Source organism: Cygnus olor, chromosome 8 (assembly GCF_009769625.2).
Source record: "Cygnus olor isolate bCygOlo1 chromosome 8, bCygOlo1.pri.v2, whole genome shotgun sequence".
NCBI classification, from domain to species: Eukaryota; Metazoa; Chordata; class Aves; order Anseriformes; family Anatidae; genus Cygnus; species Cygnus olor.
The window spans coordinates 6,561,917-6,581,330 of NC_049176.1; the positions used below are offsets into that span (position 1 = coordinate 6,561,917).

At 38.0% G+C, this 19,414-nt stretch overlaps 2 long non-coding RNA genes across 3 annotated transcripts in view; one reads left to right on the forward strand and one right to left on the reverse strand.

The window, feature by feature from the left end:
* The window catches only part of LOC121074299, a 64,800-nt gene extending 62,255 nt beyond the window's left edge, over positions 1–2,545 (forward strand). Inside the window, exons 3-5 of the long non-coding RNA XR_005822258.1 lie at positions 1,441–1,514; positions 1,596–1,667; positions 1,752–2,545. This is a non-coding gene — a long non-coding RNA (uncharacterized LOC121074299). The remainder of the gene's footprint in view (positions 1–1,440; positions 1,515–1,595; positions 1,668–1,751) is intronic.
* LOC121074300 overlaps positions 1–19,414 on the reverse strand; it is a 38,706-nt gene that overhangs the window by 14,694 nt on the left and 4,598 nt on the right. The gene's annotated exons all lie outside the window — the stretch shown is intronic.

Genomic DNA, 19,414 nt, shown 5'->3' on the forward strand with positions numbered 1-19,414 from the left:
ATACTGAAATATGAAGTGACAGAGGGAAGCAGGGAATAAGAGCATAGGAATAAGTACTAAAAGAAATGGCATACAGAAGGAAAGCTTATAACAGGGAGGATGTTAAACATGAGTGACCCTAAACCATAGAGTCTGTTTATTTTGTCTATTTATTTTGCTAGAACAATGTTGAACAGATGCAGATGCACAGAAGACTATGGAGTTGAAGAGATTTATTGTCTCATAGCTTGTGCTGGTGCAAAGAACTCTTTTCCTAACATCCGTGGAGTTAAACAGTGATAAAGCCAATACAAATAAATGGAAAAAAAAAATCAAACTTTAGAGCTAAAGTACCACAGCAGCATGGGATGTTTGCTGCTGTATCAGCAAATTAGGGGCTCACTGCCACAGTTGGTTGGAATTCAGAGATATTCATAATCACAGAGACATTCCTAAGCAAGATATATAAGTTTCTCCTTTATGGAGGATCATAATTCCATTCTTGTGTAGTTTTCCAGCAGACTGTACTAATGACTGTAGTTTAGATACATTTGATAGAAATACAGGTGAGTTAAATGATAAAAAGTAATACATATCTGTACATGCAGAGCAATTAGTTGAAAGAAACAGCTTGGACAAAGTCCTTGTCTCATCATGTGTTTACAAAGCACGCAGGCAGCACACTTATGACTGCACTCTTTTGGTGCTGGTTACCTTTATGCAACTATAAACAAATTTAACAAAACACATTTATAAAGTGCTTTTTTTAAATGCAGAAATCAACGAGAGAGTACAGGACTACCTTGTCCTCTGGTAAAAGATTTAACAATGCATAGAAGCCAATGAATCAGTCACAGTTTCCAATGCAACAATCTAAAAGCGGCCCTAACAAAAGGAATTCAGACCAACAAAGCTGCAAGAGAACAGCCTTCCGCAGGAGAACTGCTTATAAATACAAATAAGGTAAAATACCTGTGTTACCTTGTTGCGCCCTCGTTATTTAAATCCTATATATCTATATTTATATACACACTACTCACATGCACACCAAGTAAGATGAGAACTTAATTGGAAAGCTCTGATATTAGAAAAATGTACTGTGCTACTGTGGAAATTATGAACTTTACTATGTAATTTACTGTATAATGATCATGTTCTGGATATGTACAGCATGTTGACACCTAGAAAACATACGAAAAGAAATTTAGAACATAAAACCCTGATGTAGTATCAAGAGGAGAATATCAGCAGAATAGATTTTACTCTATTGGGCAAATTATAATTGGCAACACCGATTCATAACGTTCTTGGCCAGATCTGTTAATACATGGGATCTTGTGTTTTGGTTTGCTATAAAGTTCAGTTCTGTAATATAACAGACAACACTAATCCACTTCTGCCTCAATGTCTAATGTATATAGTTAAAGCTTGAATAAGTGAAATTGTCTTTTCTTTTCCTAGAAAGATGGTTGGAGAACTGCCAGCTTCTTGCACGAAGATTGAAACAGGATGGGCAGAAAAGGGTGCTGGTGTGGGTAAGAGAACAATGATTGAAATTGCATCATCTGTATGATTAAAATGATTGTGTCAATTTTGATTTTCCCCCCTCCTTTCAGACATTTAAGGACGCTGTCAAGTCAATGGAGTTCTGTTGTAGTGGTTGCTTCAGTGAACATTCAACGCTGTCGGTGAGTTTGGAATTAAAGTGAAAACCATCGACCGTTGATTGTACCCTCCAGCTAACCATCCTCCTCCTTACTTCATGCTTTCAGGCCTTCACACCGAAGATAGAAACCTAACCAGCACATGAGGTTTCTCCCCCACCCTGCCCAGCTTTACAAAAAAAGGTCACAATCAACATTCATTGCTGTCGGTGGGTTTAACTATGTGGACAAGCTCACTGAACAATGAATGCAACTGTGGCCCCACATTTTACAGTTGCCATTGAGAGGAACATCAGCTCTGAAAGGAGTAGTAAGAAGCAGACACTTCTTATAGGCTACGTTTTTTTTCTGGTCGAGAAATAGTTGAGGATACTCAATTTTCACTTCCCTGTTTTTAAGTGACTGAAAAAACACTGCTGCCTTTTTTCTGGAATATTGTCCTTGCAGGGTCTGGCATGGTTGAAACCATAAAAATCCTTGCTTAATATGTATGTAGAAGCAAATAATAAGGAACTTTGTGTATATGTACTCCTCAAGACTCAGCATAGGAGGGAAAGGGTATTTAAATCTCATCTAAACTAGGCATTGTGGAACAGTTCACAAAAATGCCTTTTACACTTGTCAAGACAAAAATAGAAATGAAAGCCAGAATTAAAATATATAGATGTATCAAAAAATTAGTTTTGCATAAAACTAATCTTATGCACCTAAAAATCAATGGTGTTAGCAAATATTAGATTTGCCTTTTCTAGTGGTCAGAGGGATTACAGAAATAGATGTATATCCAGTAATTATAATTGAACAATGAACAGTTAAACTGTAAAATTACTGTTTACTTCGGGTACCAATGTCACACTTAGTATGGCTAATAGTAATAAGAAAATAAACAAAATTAAAGCTCACTGCTTTGTCCTTATTTCCTTAAAACCCTTGTTTATCCAGACACACACACCAAGACCCATCTACATTTCAGAAGTCATCCAAGGTAAGTTCAGCCTTCAGACAGCACAATTTTGATATTCTGCAGTAGGGATTGCTTCCAAAGTTAGGTAATCACATGTCATTCATTGTTTCCCCTTCTAACGGGGCGGTCTCATAACAATACTTTAGCTTGATTATTTACAAAGTATCTTCAGCACCTCAGTTACACAATTCTCTTGCTCACTGTACTTGCCTGTTTTATCCAGGTTTTATCATATAGCAACTGCTAAACAGGATAAAAGCATCAGGGCTATCACAGGCGGATACATTTGTACTTGCTTCTTGAACTTGGAAACCGGTCTAGTTAAATTATAAAAATATATTTCAATCATGGAAGAGATCAGTCCTTGATCACATGCAAGACTGATACTTACGTTAAAAAAAAAAATCAGTTCCTCCAAAAGAGCCACAATAACGAATTACATTAAACACCAGAACTGTGTGGATATTATTTATTTGATGGTTGGGAATACTGTTTTTGTGTTCTAATATTTGTTAGAGAAGAACCTGCAGAGTTCTACTGAGGTCACAGACAGCAGAATTGAGTACTAAAGGAAGGGTAGCTATGGATGCATGGCTTCTCAGCAACACTGTTTATAGATAAGCCTTTACCTTTAGGTTTACTCATTTCTATAGAGCAATGGGAACCCAAATTACTATTGGCTTACATACTGCACGTAAGGATCATACTAAAAGCAGGACTCATATGTTCTACCTAGAAGGAGAAACTTTCAAGGTAAGTTGTAGCCAGTATGTTTTGCAACAGTATGTATCAAAATTTGTTATTGAAATAAAAACCAAGACTTGTTTCTGCAATACATTTATCAACGCCACTTATAATTGTGTTATGCATTTATAAACAGGAAAATAATTCAATAATAGAAGATTGTGGAATTTGACAGCACTGGAAAGAAACAGTGTCCTGGCACATGATCACCTTCAAGTAGAGAAAAAAATGCATACAGAAGCCATTCACGCTGCAATTGATAATGCTTGAACAATTACAGTTGGTGTAGGGACAGATTCCAATGCAGGGAGGGGGGAAATAAAATTGTTTTTTGTTTGGTTTTGATTGCTTTGACAATACTCTTCCTCAAAATAAACAAATGCTTGTTAAAAAATTTCTACAATGATTTCGTTGCCTATGCTAAATATTAAACAGCAACCATTCATGCCATACTGTAACAGGTTGCAGAAACCTCAGTCAGCATCAACCCAGGCACAGATAATTGGCCCACACACGTTACAAGGATATAAAAAATATTTTCATCTGGACAGCAAGCTTTTACCAGTTTCTGAAGAACAGACAACACAGCAGTCTTTTTTTCCACTCTTTAAAGTATAACTTTTTTCAGTTATTTGTCACATTTTCTTATCAAGACTAAAAAGACTTCTTAGCGAACAGATATATACTTCATACAGCTTGTTAACTAAAAGGTAATGTCTGCAGAACAGTAATTTACAGAAAGTTTATTGGCAAAGCAATGTCATTACTCCACACCCAACAACAGACACTGGCTTGCGTAGGCTTTCCTTACACCGTAAAGCAAGAATGATCTCGGCAGTAACAGCAGCTGTGAAATACTGTGGAGAGGTTTCATGGTCATTTTCAGATTTTTTTGTAAATGTAAGACATATGTACCCATTGCACTGCCCATGGGCCACAGAGACCTTCTAGAAAATTGCTCCTCAGTGTCATTGTAAATAATTCACTCACAGCAATATTTTCAGGTCAAGCATATCAAAGTTACAGCGAATGCAATGGACCTTGACATAATAGGAGCACTAGCTTCATGGCAGCGGTGGAAGAGGAGGTAAAGGAACAGTTTCTGTACATAAGAGATCAGTCACTGTTTCCTAGTGCCACAATGCTGTGCTTGAAGACAGAAGAGGTGATACCAAAGGGCTGCTATTAGGTTTGCAGTCACTGAGGTTTTAGTTACCTCCAAATGTCCATGCATTTTTCCTGACTTCTGGCATAGGATGAGTGAAAACATCTATCCCAACAATTTTTGCATCAAGTCTATAACTTCTGTTCAGTGAGTACACAAAGACAGGTAGTCTTACATTTAAAACTACTGAATCCCTACAACAGAAATCAGCTGTGACTCAGGACCATAGCAGGATGGAAATGTTAGGCTTCGGCACAGCCGAACATCACCACACTAACATTTCTTCCTTACAAATAGCCAAGTGACATACAGTAAGCTAAGGAGATAAATATAAAAAGTCTATAGCTGGGCTGGAAGTAGTATCTAGATCATCTTGCATTCCACTCATGTCCTGTTCTAGGGAAGAAAAAATGTAATTTTGTAATTGACTTTTCCCTAATGCGAACACCATATTTTCCTTCTTCCTGACTTTTCATTTGATATTTATTTTTGTTTCCTGCTAGAGTTGTCATCCACTCCATCTGTCCAGATTAATATTTATGTCTTGCCCTTGCTTCTACTTAGCATTGTATAATTTTGTCTCAAGTTTTCTTTTCCTTTTTTTTTTTCCTCATTTTTGTTTCAAGTCGTCCTGTGCATCCTACTTAAGTGCAAGTCCCAGATATGCAGACTGCATTCCAAACAGCCCAGCCAAGGCCAACTGAAATAGTCTGATGTCTCCTTATTTTACAAGGAACTACTGATCTTTTCCAGCCAAAAATAGCATTTGTAATGGCACTATGCAGTTAACACATTTAAATTTATCTAACATTATTCCATAGATATTACTGTCCACAAGTTTTCCTTATTTGAAGTAGATTATTTCATCCCCCTGAAATGCAACGCTTGCCATTTTTTGAACTTAAAATTTCTACAAACTCTAGCTTTCGAAAAAGTAGAAACCATGGCAGCACACATGGAATAAACTTTGAATAAAATCATAGAATATCCTGAGTTGGAAGAGACCCACAAGGATCACCTAGTCCACGCACCTTTTTTTAAATAATTAAAAGTCTCATACAGACTTCAAAAGGGGCAATGGAAAGAACGACTACAAAACCAACATTTTTTTCCATGAGCTTAAAGACATTCCCTCTCACTTATAAATGAGCTATAAATGAGCTATGTTTCCAAGATACATAGACATAAGAATTGTTGAAACATTTGCTATTTGTCACAATTGGGAGATGTTGCAGATACTGTCTCAGTTTAAGTAAAGGGAATGTCTAAAATTCAATTACAAAAGTTAAGTACTCAATAAGAAATCTATTAAACGTAAAGTAGTATAACTATTTTGCATTGTTGTATCCTCTTCTGTTTTCATATTGCAGCATTCTGGTTAACTGCCCCTCCAAGACAAATGAGGAGTGAGATCGTTTTCCCATAAACGTACTTCTGTAGTCTGCATTGAAAGTCTATTTACAAGCTCAGTATTTTCATTGCCATGTTAGATCCTTCACTTTGAAAGGAACAATAATCACAAACTGAACATGCAAGTGAGCCTGGCATAAATGTATCTAAGGTTTATTTTTTAATTTAAGAAATACTGATCTGAGGAGGAATCGGGGCCAGTATTAAAATTACACAACTTCTAAATATACCTTTATTATAAAAAAAGACTGAAAGAATTGTGCAATTTCTACATTCACTGATTATATCACTGCCTTCATATTGTCACTGGAACTACAAATAGTCTTCTTCTAGATTTGGATCTGAACTGATACCCAATAACGTAGGGAACGCTCCAAATGTAGGAGCATCCACAAAAGCTATGAGTTACAACAAAAGCTTTGTCTATATGTGTCAGTAAACCAGAACTAAGTCCCCTAACTCTGCAGCCAGAATATGCAGGGACAATACATATTCTGGCCTTTCCTGATTTTGTTTCACGAGTTACAGCTGCATGCAAGTTAGCCCTAAAGTTTTTGATGGTGGTTGTGTTGTTTTTTTTTTAAATCTAAACTATCAAGTTTGTAAAAAGGTTATCATGAAACCTGAAGGCGCAAGTCAATTGTGTGTGGTTTTTTGTTATTCCCTATTAGAAATGCCACACTAAGTCTAGATGAAAAACAAATCCAAAATGGACCAGATACCACAATTCTAGGGTACCACTGTTCAGAATAGGTCAGGCAAAGAGGCAAGAGAGTTGGAAAATAACATTCCCTTGGCCATTAAGATGGGGAAATTTCACCTTGCATTCAGGATAAACTACGTTATACATAAGCTATTTACCTGAACTATGGTATAATTTGTCATTAATGGCAAGCTATCCCAATACTCATGCTATTAAGCTATTTGATTGCATGGAACTACTCTTCAGTAATTAAGCAGTTAAAATATTTTATCATAGACACTTTGAAACAAACAAAAAACACAAAAATATTAATTTTTAGCTAGTGAGAGCTTAGTCCAGGTGGTTGCCCTCTAAAGTCAACATCACCATCTGAGGTGTAAAACATTCCTAATTATCATAAAGTACATCCTGTGCTAATTACTGTTTGCCTCCAAGTAGTGTGCCATAACAAGCCCAGAGTTCACGATGATAGATTTACATTTAAATGTCATGCTGTTCACCGTCCTGTATCAATATGCCCCTGGTTAACATACTGACATAGTTACTGCAGCCACTGCCCTGCAGACTAGGGAAGCCACAAAGTGCTAAAGGAATACCAAAATAATAAAAAAAAAAAAAGTTTCATATATATTCAGGATACAATTGTAGAAGACAACAAGAAAGAGACAGTACTTTAAAGACAGAAGCTGCCATGGCCTAAGATCTGTGTACAGCCCCCAAAACAATTGGGGGACATCATTCCAGAAGTTTGCATGAATCATGGTCAGCTAACTAAAGAACTTAGATTCTCTGCTGGTTTTAGTCAGCACACATGGATTTCAGTGGAACTATGCCAATTTATACAAGCTGAGGGTTGGCAAACCAACATGCAAGAGAAATATAAAAGTAGAATGGGTCCTGTACATCCTACACTAAAAAATGCAGTCAGAGGTAGATGTCACTCTTGGGGGAGGAGGAAGAGAGAAACAAAAGCACATGTACTTTAAAAACACATGTTCCCACCTACAGAGAGCATTTCTGCCCACAGAAAAAAAACCTGTGGGTGGCCCTGGACACACAGCACTCGGACACCTAACTCCTCCGTTTGTGCAGATAACTGCCTTGCAGGTACAGATACAGAGCTTCAAAGCAGGAGAGTATTTTGGGGCAGAAACTTCACACCCACGTTATGATAATCTGGCCTTTGCCACCACATGACAGTCTCCTTCGCTTCGTGAAGCTTGAGGTACGTGGGTGGAAGGAGCTCACAGCATATTTGTGTCTGACGATGGCTCCCACACCACCAGCGTACACACTTGAAGCAATGGCAGCTTGTTTCTTCTCTCCTTTCACATTGTGCTCTTTACTTCAGTTTCCAGTATTTCTTGCACAGAGATGGTAAAACAGTAAAAACCAGAGCTAGTAAAACAGTAAAAAGCCTCTCACTGCACAGACGGGGGAAGCCAAAACAAAACACCACTACCTAAGTCTTTAAAATACCTTCTCTCACAATATGAAGGAGCTTCTTTTCAGCATGCTTGCTGACACCCTTGTCTAGCCTAGAACTATGCGCTGACTTCAGATCTGTATCAGCCTTTACATGAGATGATTTTCAGCAAAATTTCAGAAGTCTTTGTATGTATACCTGCAGTGTCTAACTGCTGACTGGAAGTGTCTTCTGGAATCAGATAATGTGCATCAAGTGTAAGATAACCAAACCACAGGTCTGTTCAAGTGAATACCACAAACTGACTGTTAAAAGTCAATTTAAAAAATTAATGCTGAAAACACTGAACCTTCCTGCTCTCTCTACTGAGACCCTCCACCACCCATTCTCCCTTCAATGTCCTTGTGGATGCAGACAGTCACTTAAGACACATCATGCTTTAGAAGAAGAAAATCAGTAGGTTTCCTTCCTCTTTAGAGAGACTTAACTGTGTGGGAACCTGACTTCTGTTTTAAATCTCATACTGAGAGTTTGGGGGTGCTACTGCATCTATTGCTAACTAGTCAGGAATAATCCAAGTCTGCAGCACGCATACCTGCACACGTATTTTTGGCTAGAACCTAGATGCATACCTTTGCTGTTTTTTGACAAGTATTAATGCCTAGCACGAGTGCTCTACTTAGACAAAGCATCTTGAGCTACATTTTCCTGGAAGAGAATCTTCCTACCTTATTTTCTATGAACGTGCTATCACATTAGCCCAGGATACCTATGATAAAATCACTTGCCATGACGATACGTTAGCCTTTGCTGAACTGAAACAAAGCTAATTCATTAAAGTGTCTGCAAACAATAGACCATATTTTAAGGATTTTTGTAGTCATTAAAATTAAATAAGCATGGGCACTGGTGCCACTATCCTCCCAACAGGCCCTCTGAACGCATTGAGCAATGAAATTGGTATCTCTGCATTGCACGTAAAGGAGACCGGGAGGTTGCTAGGCCACTGGCAGCTCATATAGCTTTATCATTGTCAGAAGCTGCAACAGCCAGTGTAAAAGTGAACTCAGAGCCTCTATGCTTACAGGCACAGAATGCTGCAATGTGTGCTTAAAAGCACAGACAGGCTCCACGTTCACTTTAAGATTGTTGGCTGCTGCATTTTGTCATCTCTTTTTAAAGTAAGGTTGCTCACTAGCTGCTTTCCAAGTTTTCACATATGTATCATTGCCATCAGCTACGAGTGTAAATTTACAAGCAACAGGAACACACGCGCTACACTGATTCCATCAGGCAGTGAGAAGGTAAAGCTGTCACCAGATGGCATTTTTGAGTTTTGTGCGGCCACATAGTCAAAAGCAGCATCTGAATTTTGGATGCTTCACTTTTATTTTGGATACTCCCAAAACACAGTGTCTGCTCCTAGGAATAACTCTTGTGATATTTTGTGGATAAACCTCTAACAACTCATTTTGCATGACTACATACCTAGACAACAAGAGCCCTAAATTAGTATTTGAGTAGAGATCACTGAAAACTCAGTCCATAACGTCAGTAAATAAACTTTCTATGAATATAATTTTGAGTCAGCCCTAACAGTAGCAAAAATAAGTAGGTTGCATGTTCCTTTCCTACAGGGAAACATTGCCAAAAATACATAACTGTCACTTTTCATCTTCAGAATAATGTAAGCTACTGAAAAAAGATTCACAGTGAGCAATTATGTCTTCAGCTTTCATGTCATTTTACATCACTGCACTAACAGCCACGCTCAAAAGCTTAGAGGCAGTATTCTAGGTCAGTGACTTCTGCAGACAGTGTATTTGCTGTTTGATAATTAAATTAGATTCACTTTAAATAACCAGATTCTGAAACAGACAGCCATTTACAAACATGTGACCAAATGTATCGTTGGTGCTGCTGACACTGGATGAGCAAAATTACACGTGTTAGCAATCATTAACTATCATTGAGGATTATAAATTTAAGGATTATGATATTAAAAATAAGTGCAAGCAAATCACTGCAGAGGAAAATCTTTAAGATGTAGCAAAAAAAAAACAGACTAAAGGACTGACCTACTTTTCTTCACTTTTCCTATGCACAAGCTTTATTTATATATATAATTTATTTTTCTCATGATATTAAAATAAGTTCTTACCGAGAAAGCTCTCACAATTAATAATAGAGAACAAAATACTGTAATGGTGCTCAGCTTTTATTTTCATTAAGGGTTTGGCCTACATATCATGTAAATAGCCACTAGTGCTGCTTCAGATAAAGCTTTCAAAAGCAAAAAGAAGACATGGATATAAAGTATATTAAAATTATTGTGGATAATCTAGTATATTAAGTGTTAAAATAAGGGTTAAAATTAGAATATTTTAAAAAATGCATTTCATTTCAGATTATGGCTCAAATGCATCTACTACATAAAACATAGTAGGTCTGCTTTTTATCCTCCTCTTCAAGCCTACCATCTGAAAATTAACATTAAGAAAAATCTGATGGGTAATATGCTTTTTACACGAGCAATTCTTCTTAAAACTATTCAAGGAACAAAGACTTTTTTTTAAACCTGTTTAAGGAGTGATGCTGATGGATTAAGACATGCAAACGATAACAGGAAGAACTTAATACAGCTTAATAAAGCCTTAGTCTGGAATGGCATACAAGTGATTACTGGGATTCTACCATTTTAGGTGTTCTTTCTTCTGCCCACCTTCAATGCTCAAGGTTTTTGTTAGTTTAATTTCTCTACCACCTTGTCTGAAATCAACAGTCAAGAGCAGGCCCTTAATTTGCAACAACCACGCAAAGAGGTCCAATGTTAAAATTCTGTTTTATCTTTCCTTCCGGAGCCCGAGCTGTTGGCATTCCCCACTCCCCCCACCCCACCTTGAGCTAGACACAAGCTACAAGGCACAATCAAATGCTGTATATTATTAATATACTGTCCACCTAACTGCCTACAGACCACTGTGAGGACACTGAAACCAGCCCCACAAGCTAAAAAAAAAAGACTGTAGTATTGCCATATATCCTTCTAAAGCACTGAGCTGGAAAAATCAGTCTTAACATCTGCAGGTATTGCTTTGGCTGAAATACATGGAAAAACTGGCTTCAAGAATGAGGAAAACGCAACCCACCACATGTATATTTCTGACTATTATAAAGCATGAGGTTGAACAAGGGCTTTCTGTGTCTGTTCCCGCGCCATGAGTAGAGGTTTGCAGCAGTGTCGCACTCAGCTGCCAGCAGGTGTTGCAATAGGCAGTCATGTAAAGCATCTATTCACTGAACTCTGTCACTCCAGTTATGCGCTCTTTATGGCAAGGAAAACAGAGAAAACAAAGAGGCTGTTATGCTTTAACTTCAAAGCCTTCATACCCCCAAGCTTCAGCTCTATACCGCAGGCAGTGCAGTCCAGAAGAGAGGCAGAATAGTCTCAGGTAAAGATATTTTCTGCTCCAATAACCTAGTCTCTGTAGTGCTTACAAAAGAAATGAGATTTAAAAAGCAAACAAAAAAGCCTTGGTATATGCACAGTGATAGCAGAAGGTCATCTGACATTTGTCATTTGACTGACAAGTAAGTTTTATACCTAAGCTAAGTTCACAGGAAGGTTTTTCTGAAAGGTCAGAGAGGAATCGTAAGTTTATCCATAAGTGCCACAAGAATCAATGCACAAGAAGTTAGGAGATATTGATCTTCCCAGTGTACAGTTCCTATTGGAGTTATCGTTCTCCAGTTGCACCAATTTCCTCTTCAACAGGGGTAAAACTTTTATGAGATCCCTCAAGCCTGCGTGCAATATTTATTCAGTTAGTCTAATTAAAAGTATTACTATGTACTGGATCTGTCCCCAGTGGCACCTCACATCATAAATAACAGATGTGAAATGTACTCCTATTGGGACAAGCACTAGTATCAACTCTTCTTATGCTATCTCTAACCGTTACATCACCTCATCATTCTTTAGGATTTTGTGTGTTAAGTTTGGACAAGAAGTACCATTAAGATAACACAAATTTGGGATAATTAAATTTAGTAGACCTTCATGGACCCAGATGAAGAAAATAATTTTGGGTTGTATTCACTTGACAGCAAGATAAAAATGAAAGTTATAAAATTCATAAGTCAGCATTACCAAATCCATGAAGCTTAATTGCATGGGAGTGGCCCAAGATAACATAACTTTACATATGCATTCAAAAATTCAAAAAGATTTAACATTGGCCCCTGAAGTACAAGGGAAGAAGAGGTAACAGTTTGTGCTTCCACTCTGAACCTTAGACTTGTTCAGACTTCAGGTTTGGATTAATCCAGGTATGTTATAGTATAGAAGCATATATTCTTTAAGTGGGAGGGAGACAGGTTGTGACTGTACAGTTGAATTCTCTTTTCAGATCTACACAGCAGCTACAATAGAAGATCAATATACGTTCATGCCTACAACATGGATTCAGCTGCCCACAAAAACCAAGGGGGTTCACCTAATCTCTCTAAACTACATATCATCTGCAACACGTCAGAATATACTCCTAACCCACAAGGGTTTAATGTTGTTCCTGAGGTATGGTCCAATACAGTATTAGCAAAAAAGCCAGTAACAATTTTCCCTTTATTCTGCACATATATCACGTATAGAACTGTTTTCAGCTAAAATAGCTCTATTTCACCCCACATTTTTAACTGCATATAGAATTTTGAAACCACAAGGGAATTTCAGAGATTGCATGAAGTCCATCTACCAACCCTAAGGCAGAAGCAGCTATACATATCATGCCTGACAGACACTTGTCCAAGTTCTTCCTAAAGGCCTACAGTGCTGGCATCTATGGCAGTATATCCCAATGCCTAAACTAAATTGCTCATGCTATGATTAAGCCCATTATATCTTTCCATCCACTCAGGCATAAAGGACAAGTTTTCCCCTTCCTATCTGGGGGACAATTATATCTTAAGACATTCTCCTCAATTTTCTTGGGTTATGCCAAAGCACTCAGATTCTTCAGCAGAGTTCTTATCGTTTTCAATAACCTCTTTAGGATCTCCGTCCAACGGAGCCACATTTCTGGAAGTGCCACATCCTAGACTTTATGAAGTAATTTAGATGACGCTTTATTAGTGCTGGCTACAATAGAAATATTTTCAGACCCTTTCCTCAATTTCTCCAACAGACTTGCAGGTCTCCCTTACCCCTTTCCCAACATAATTGTTATGTGTAAAGCTAGTGAAGATGCTTGAGCCCAGGAGTCCAACAGCAGGTTCTTACTGAAGTTGTTAAAGAACACCAGACACAGGACAGAAGCTTGCATACTGCCATTCAATAGCTTTTAATTTGGACAATGAATAATTGGCAACTACCCTAAACCTTACTAATATGGAGATAAGTTATTGCTTCTCTGCCTTCCACAAGTCCTGTTATGTCACCGTAAAGAAAATTAATTTGACGGTTTGCTCCTTAGAAATCCACGTTGACTCTCACTTCTCATATTTCAAGAGTTTAAAAAGTTGGACCCTTTATTCCAATATTAATTCAAGAAATTTAACTTCAGCCAGCAGACCTATAATTCCATGACTCCTCTTACTACATCCCCAGTTCCTAAAGATAGGTAAGATAGATTGACTTTCTAGCCATCATCTGTCCTCTTCAACTTTGCAACTTTTACATCTTTCCTTAGAAGAACAGCTTTCATCCATTTTTTCTGGAAAACATTTGGGAGAGAACCCTCGGTGTTTTACAGATGATTGACATTGTAAGCACAGGATACTTGGCAGGAAAGGAGACAAATTAGTTGAGCTGAAATATACCAAAACTGAAGAAAAACATGTAGACAAAAATATATGACCCACTTTCTCAGCACAGGCCAACAGTAAATGGAATAAGTGACATTTAATATGGTGCAAATTTGGAGGAAGACATTGCTGGGTCTTATGTAGCCTTGCATGGAGACAGCACAGACATGATCGAGTACCTTGGGCACTGTGGACACTGACGTGACACAGTAGGGTGACTGGGGATTAGATCAGGTAGCAATGGCAGAAGGAGGGGATGTGATCAGGCTGAAGGAACATTGACAGCTCAGAAAGAAGAGCACTTGGTACACAAATTCCAGTGAGGAAATGTGTAGGAAGGCTCTGTAAAATGAAATATTAAAAAACCCAGAAGAGAGAACACAAGTGTCAATGGTATCCCAGTATAGAGCAAAATATAATGCAGCAGAGGTGAAACATTTTGCAGGAACTGAGAAAATAAGTCAATAAATGTATCAGAGAAAGGACTGTGAACAGAGATGCAATAAATGGCATGCAGCTGTTGCACTCCTCTTCTTGTTCACTTCCACATTTGATAACAGCCCTTCAGCAATCATTAACCCCTTTGTTAGCTAAAAAGGACAATACTGACATCCAGCTGGGCCTGCCTGCACATGGATTACTTTCCAAAACCAGATATCCACCTTTTCCACTCTTTTTTAAACCACTATGAAGGTAAGTTTATACTTAATCAGCAGCTGAAATCTGTCATTGGCCTTATACCCTTACTCACAGCTAAACAGGTCTGCCCTACCCTCTCTGCTCCCTGAACAAGATATCATGTGCTAATGTAACAAAGAAGAATCTTTGCTGCCTCACTGTCGAAATAAGCTTTTCTGTTTCTAATATTGCAATGGGAGATGAGAGTTAGAAGGGTCAAAAACATAATTAAAGCTTGCTTGTATAACCACTTTTTTTCCTCTTTGTGGGTCTTTTGCAAACTGAAGGGTTCAGTTGTTTTGAAGGAAAACAGTGTCTCAGAAATGCATTGAGAGTCCTGGCAAATAAATACTAGTCCTTTTGTAGCCAGCTCCAGGATAAAATCCTTACACATTTCATTGCTCTTTTTATTTATTGAAATGTTTTGTTTCTGGGTGGATTTTTTGAAGATCAACATCCCATTCCTGCCAACATGCTCAGACAGCTATGCCCATGCACAGCTGTTGATTCAGTCTCACAGTGCAGTTTTCTACACTGCCACATCAACACAAATAACTCAAATTTTTGTTTCCTGATTTGGCTAATAGATATTTCCTCATTGTTCTTGTTTTAATAACTATCTTTTTGGACTGTGACTGCAGTAATTATTGATGTTCACAGATCAGACTTAGCAACTCAGTCACATTTCTACATTCAGAAGAGGACTGGTCTCATGCAGAAAGCATATCCTGTGAAACCCCACTGGCTTTAGACAAGCTGCAGCAATACCTAGAAAAATTTTAGCCTCTTGAAGTACTATTTCAGTTACCTGTCCTATGACATCAGAAGTCAGAGCGTTGTTGTCTTCTACTTGAAGACTTACTGAGAACGTGGGAACAGATGAACAATGAAGGCATTTATGATACTCTTGCAAGAGGCAAAAATTGTTTTCCACGAGTTAATTTTTTCATCTCATTTTTCTTTTCTTTGAGCCAACTTTTTTTTTTTCTCCCCAGACTGTTAGAGTTCATAAAAAAAACTTCTGGCTTCCAGCAAACTTATGTTCTGCTTTCATCTAGAAAGGCAAAAATGTGTTCAGCCAAAACCACAATATTCACCGCTATTTGAAACAATCTGTGCAGCTCTTTTACATCCCTATTTGCAGAGTGCCTTACAAAATTCAGTACAGTAACCACAGCACTAACCTTCCCAAATGTCCATACACATCAACCTCTAGGTAAAGTGAATAATACTTAGCATCAGTCAGCGATGACTTCTATGACTGGGATCAAAATAGCTCCATCAACTAGCGTGTGTGAATATCACCTTTATCATCTAACCAACAATGACTCCAGAATTAGAATTGCAGTGGGTATTTCTGCTGATCTGAAAGATTTAACATCTCTCTTCTCATCAAAAATTCTATTTGAGATAAAAAAGGAATGTTTCCAAATCTAGTATTGCTGTACACAATGTAGGGAAGAGACAGTAATTTGGTATCTCAATAAATTTTTTAAAAGAATGTTGAGACAAAACTCAATTCCCACCAATGAAACATCAGGGAAATTAAAATAAAGATTTATGACAGGTTCGTTTTTTGTATAATTTGATATGGGCAGACCTGACATTCAGTGCAACTCAAACTTAGAAATCCCTGTTCTCTTAGATCACAGCCTTGATGAACATAACAGAATTCAAACATATAATAGGCAAGCCAAAGCATTCAGTGTAGCAACAAAACTTCCCTGTCCACCCCCAAATAAAATAATGAATTCACCATCAAATGTTTACTCAGAAGAAAAAGCCTTTAGTGATTTCCAGTCAAATTGCATGATCAACTTGAACCAAAACAGACGTGGGAAATAATGGAAGCTCAGTCATTTGTTTTTATCATTTTCAGGCAAAAAATATTGAACATTTTTAATCTAAAAAGAAAAAGCTATATTTTAATATAGGTCAAACCATTATAAAATAATTTCTAAGTTAAAACACTGATTTCAGACCAGAAATTTGCGTTCACCCAAAAGAAATTGATGGGAAAGCTAACCCCTCCACCTTTACCCATCTGGTTTGGTTTGTCCTGAAACCATTTTCCCTCTGTTCCTTTCAAATGCTTTAATTCAATCATTGAACTGAAAAAGTCCAGCTTTATTTAACATCTGTGCTTTGATGCACATATATAACTGGAAGATTGCAAAGCCTTTTGCTAAGCAGTATTTAATTATACGGCAAGGAACTTTAAAAAATGTTAGGTTTTTATCAGATATCACTGGGGGCCATTCACCAAACTGATCAACTGGGGATAGAATCCATGCACCAACAAAGAGAAAACTTTGTAGTGGACAAACCATCACTTTAACCTGCTGCACAATGAACTCAGAGAAAACAGTGTTACTTTCTTACTCGCTTTAAACTCCTTACTCTTCAGTAGCCTTCACTGTTGTCAGGAAAGGGCCATTGCTGCCACCATGAAAGCTCTAGGACCCAAATAGTCTATTTTAATCGAGAGAGACATGCAGTACCTCCAAGAATCATCATCTACATTAAAAGGCAGAACTGATCTCACTTACATAAATTAACCATTGTGTAGTAAAAGTTGCTTCCTTGGATTCAGGGGTTACAACTGAGGAAAGGGAAGCAGATGACTTTATAAACATTATATACAAATACAAAAGCATGCACAAAAAAAGAGATTGTGTCAATGCAGAAAATTTCCTGAAATGTTTCTACTTTCCCTCTATACAGAGGCATTACTAAAATATACTCATTTTTGATGTACACACAAAAATAGTACTAGACCAGAGTCCAATATAAATGTGCAGTAAGGAAAAAGACAACCAAAATGAAGACAGTGATAAACTATGGCACTCAATAGCCCCCTCCAACCACTGCTCCCTTTTCCCTTCTAAAAATTTCCAGGCAAGACTTTTCTCCCTGTACAAGATTTTATTCAAAGTCTGAGTAGCCTGCACAAACTGCATAAGCACCTGCTAAATGTGGATTTTGAAGGGTGAGGGGAGGTGGCACAGCACAAGGTGATTCACTTACATTTCATTCAAAATATTATGAATTGAAGGCATACTGTGAGGCAGCTTGTCCAAAATTAATTTAGCTTCTGTATTTGCTAGCTTGTACAAGTCAGAAAAACTATGGTCCTTATGAGAGTGAACTAAGCCTACATCATTCACAGCAAGCATCATGGAAACATGCCTCACAAGGCTATTTGCAAACAGCCATGGCTGTACTTTACATTTAAAGCATTTTAGATAAACAAAATCAAGTGGTATGATAATGAAGGATAGCAAATGAAAAAATATTTCACAGGGTAATTTCAACTGCCATGGTGGTCTGCACGAGACAGAAAACTTGCCATTAGGTTGTTCAATTACTTTTTGGGCAGGAATTTTCTGTTAGGAGTGAAAACTGAACACGACTAACTCAGTCACCTTTGAAAAATCGAAGTAATAAAGCAGTGATTACATACAAACAAGCATAATTTGCATATAAATGTAATCTGTTATTTTAGCTCAGAAGATACACTATTTGCTTCATTCCACCCAGGTAATGACTCAGGTACTGAAAGCATGGCAGGATGAGCTGCTTTCTTCCCATTATAAAGACAAAAATACCCTATTCAGTCTGATTCCACAGCTGCCACCCTTACTCTAAAAATGGAAACTGAAAGGAGAGCAGTAGTACTTGAATCACTGCTTCTGGAAAATCCTTTTCTCTTTTCTTCTGATGTGTAATATCCAATTCAATATTCTATCTGAATGGGTTTGATATGAAAAACCCCAAATGATGGTGCATAGGAATATAGAATAAATAAATCTGTGTAGATGACAAGAGAGGAGAGCACAAACTGGTATCAGAAACCTGGAGAGGAACTTACATCTTTGTTTCCATGCCTCACAGTTCACTGAGTGGCTTGCTTTTTTTAGATTGAAAATTCAATGAACAGGGCATTCTAAGTATGGCTTCTTTGGCAAATCGAAGCACTTCATGCTTGCCCTGGTTTCAGTTGGGATAGAGTTAATTTTCTTCCTAGTAGCTGGTAGGGTGCTATGTTTTGGATTGGGATGAAAGTAGTGCTGATAACATGCTGATGTTTTAATTGTTGTAGAGCAGTGCTTACACCAAGCCAAGGACTTTTCAGCTTCTTGCTCTGTCCTGCCAGCGAGCAGGCTAGGGATGCAGCAGGAGCTGGGAGGGGACAGACCCAGGACAGCTGACCCAAAGTGGCCAAAGGGGTATTCCATACCATCTGACATCATGCTGAACAATATATAGGGGTGGCTAGCCGGGGTGGGGGAGGCCGGCTGCTCGGGGATAGGCTGGGCATCAGTCAGCGGGTGGTGAGCAACTGCACTGTGCATCACTTGTTTGTACACATTATTAGTAGTAGTACTATTATCATTATTATTTTCCTGTCTTAATAAACTGTCTTTATCTCAACTCACAGGCTTCACTTTCCCATTTCTTTCCCCCATCCCAGAGAGGGAGGGGGGAGGGTGCGTGAACAGCTGTGTGGTGCTTCGCTGCCAGCCGGGTTAAACCACAGCAATGCTTCAATAGAAAACAAAGCAAAAGCAGTCAACTCTAACATTCTAAAAATAAGGTATGCAAAAATGGACAAAAAAAATCAGATATTTTTGGAACCCAGGTTGCAATGCAGGATTTTACCATGCATGCTTGTTGCGGATTAGCTCACTACAGTAGCTGTAAAGTTCTCCAAACTTGCACAGAGTAAGATTTTTATCCTAGAACACTGTTTTTATTCATTGCTGAGACTGAACAGTGGCCCCAGGTATAAGTGAGCATGCCTGTACTGGTTTCAGTGGAGCTCACTACCTCATCTGAGAGAGCTTGCCCTCAGTGGCTGAGCAAGGATGTTGCTGAC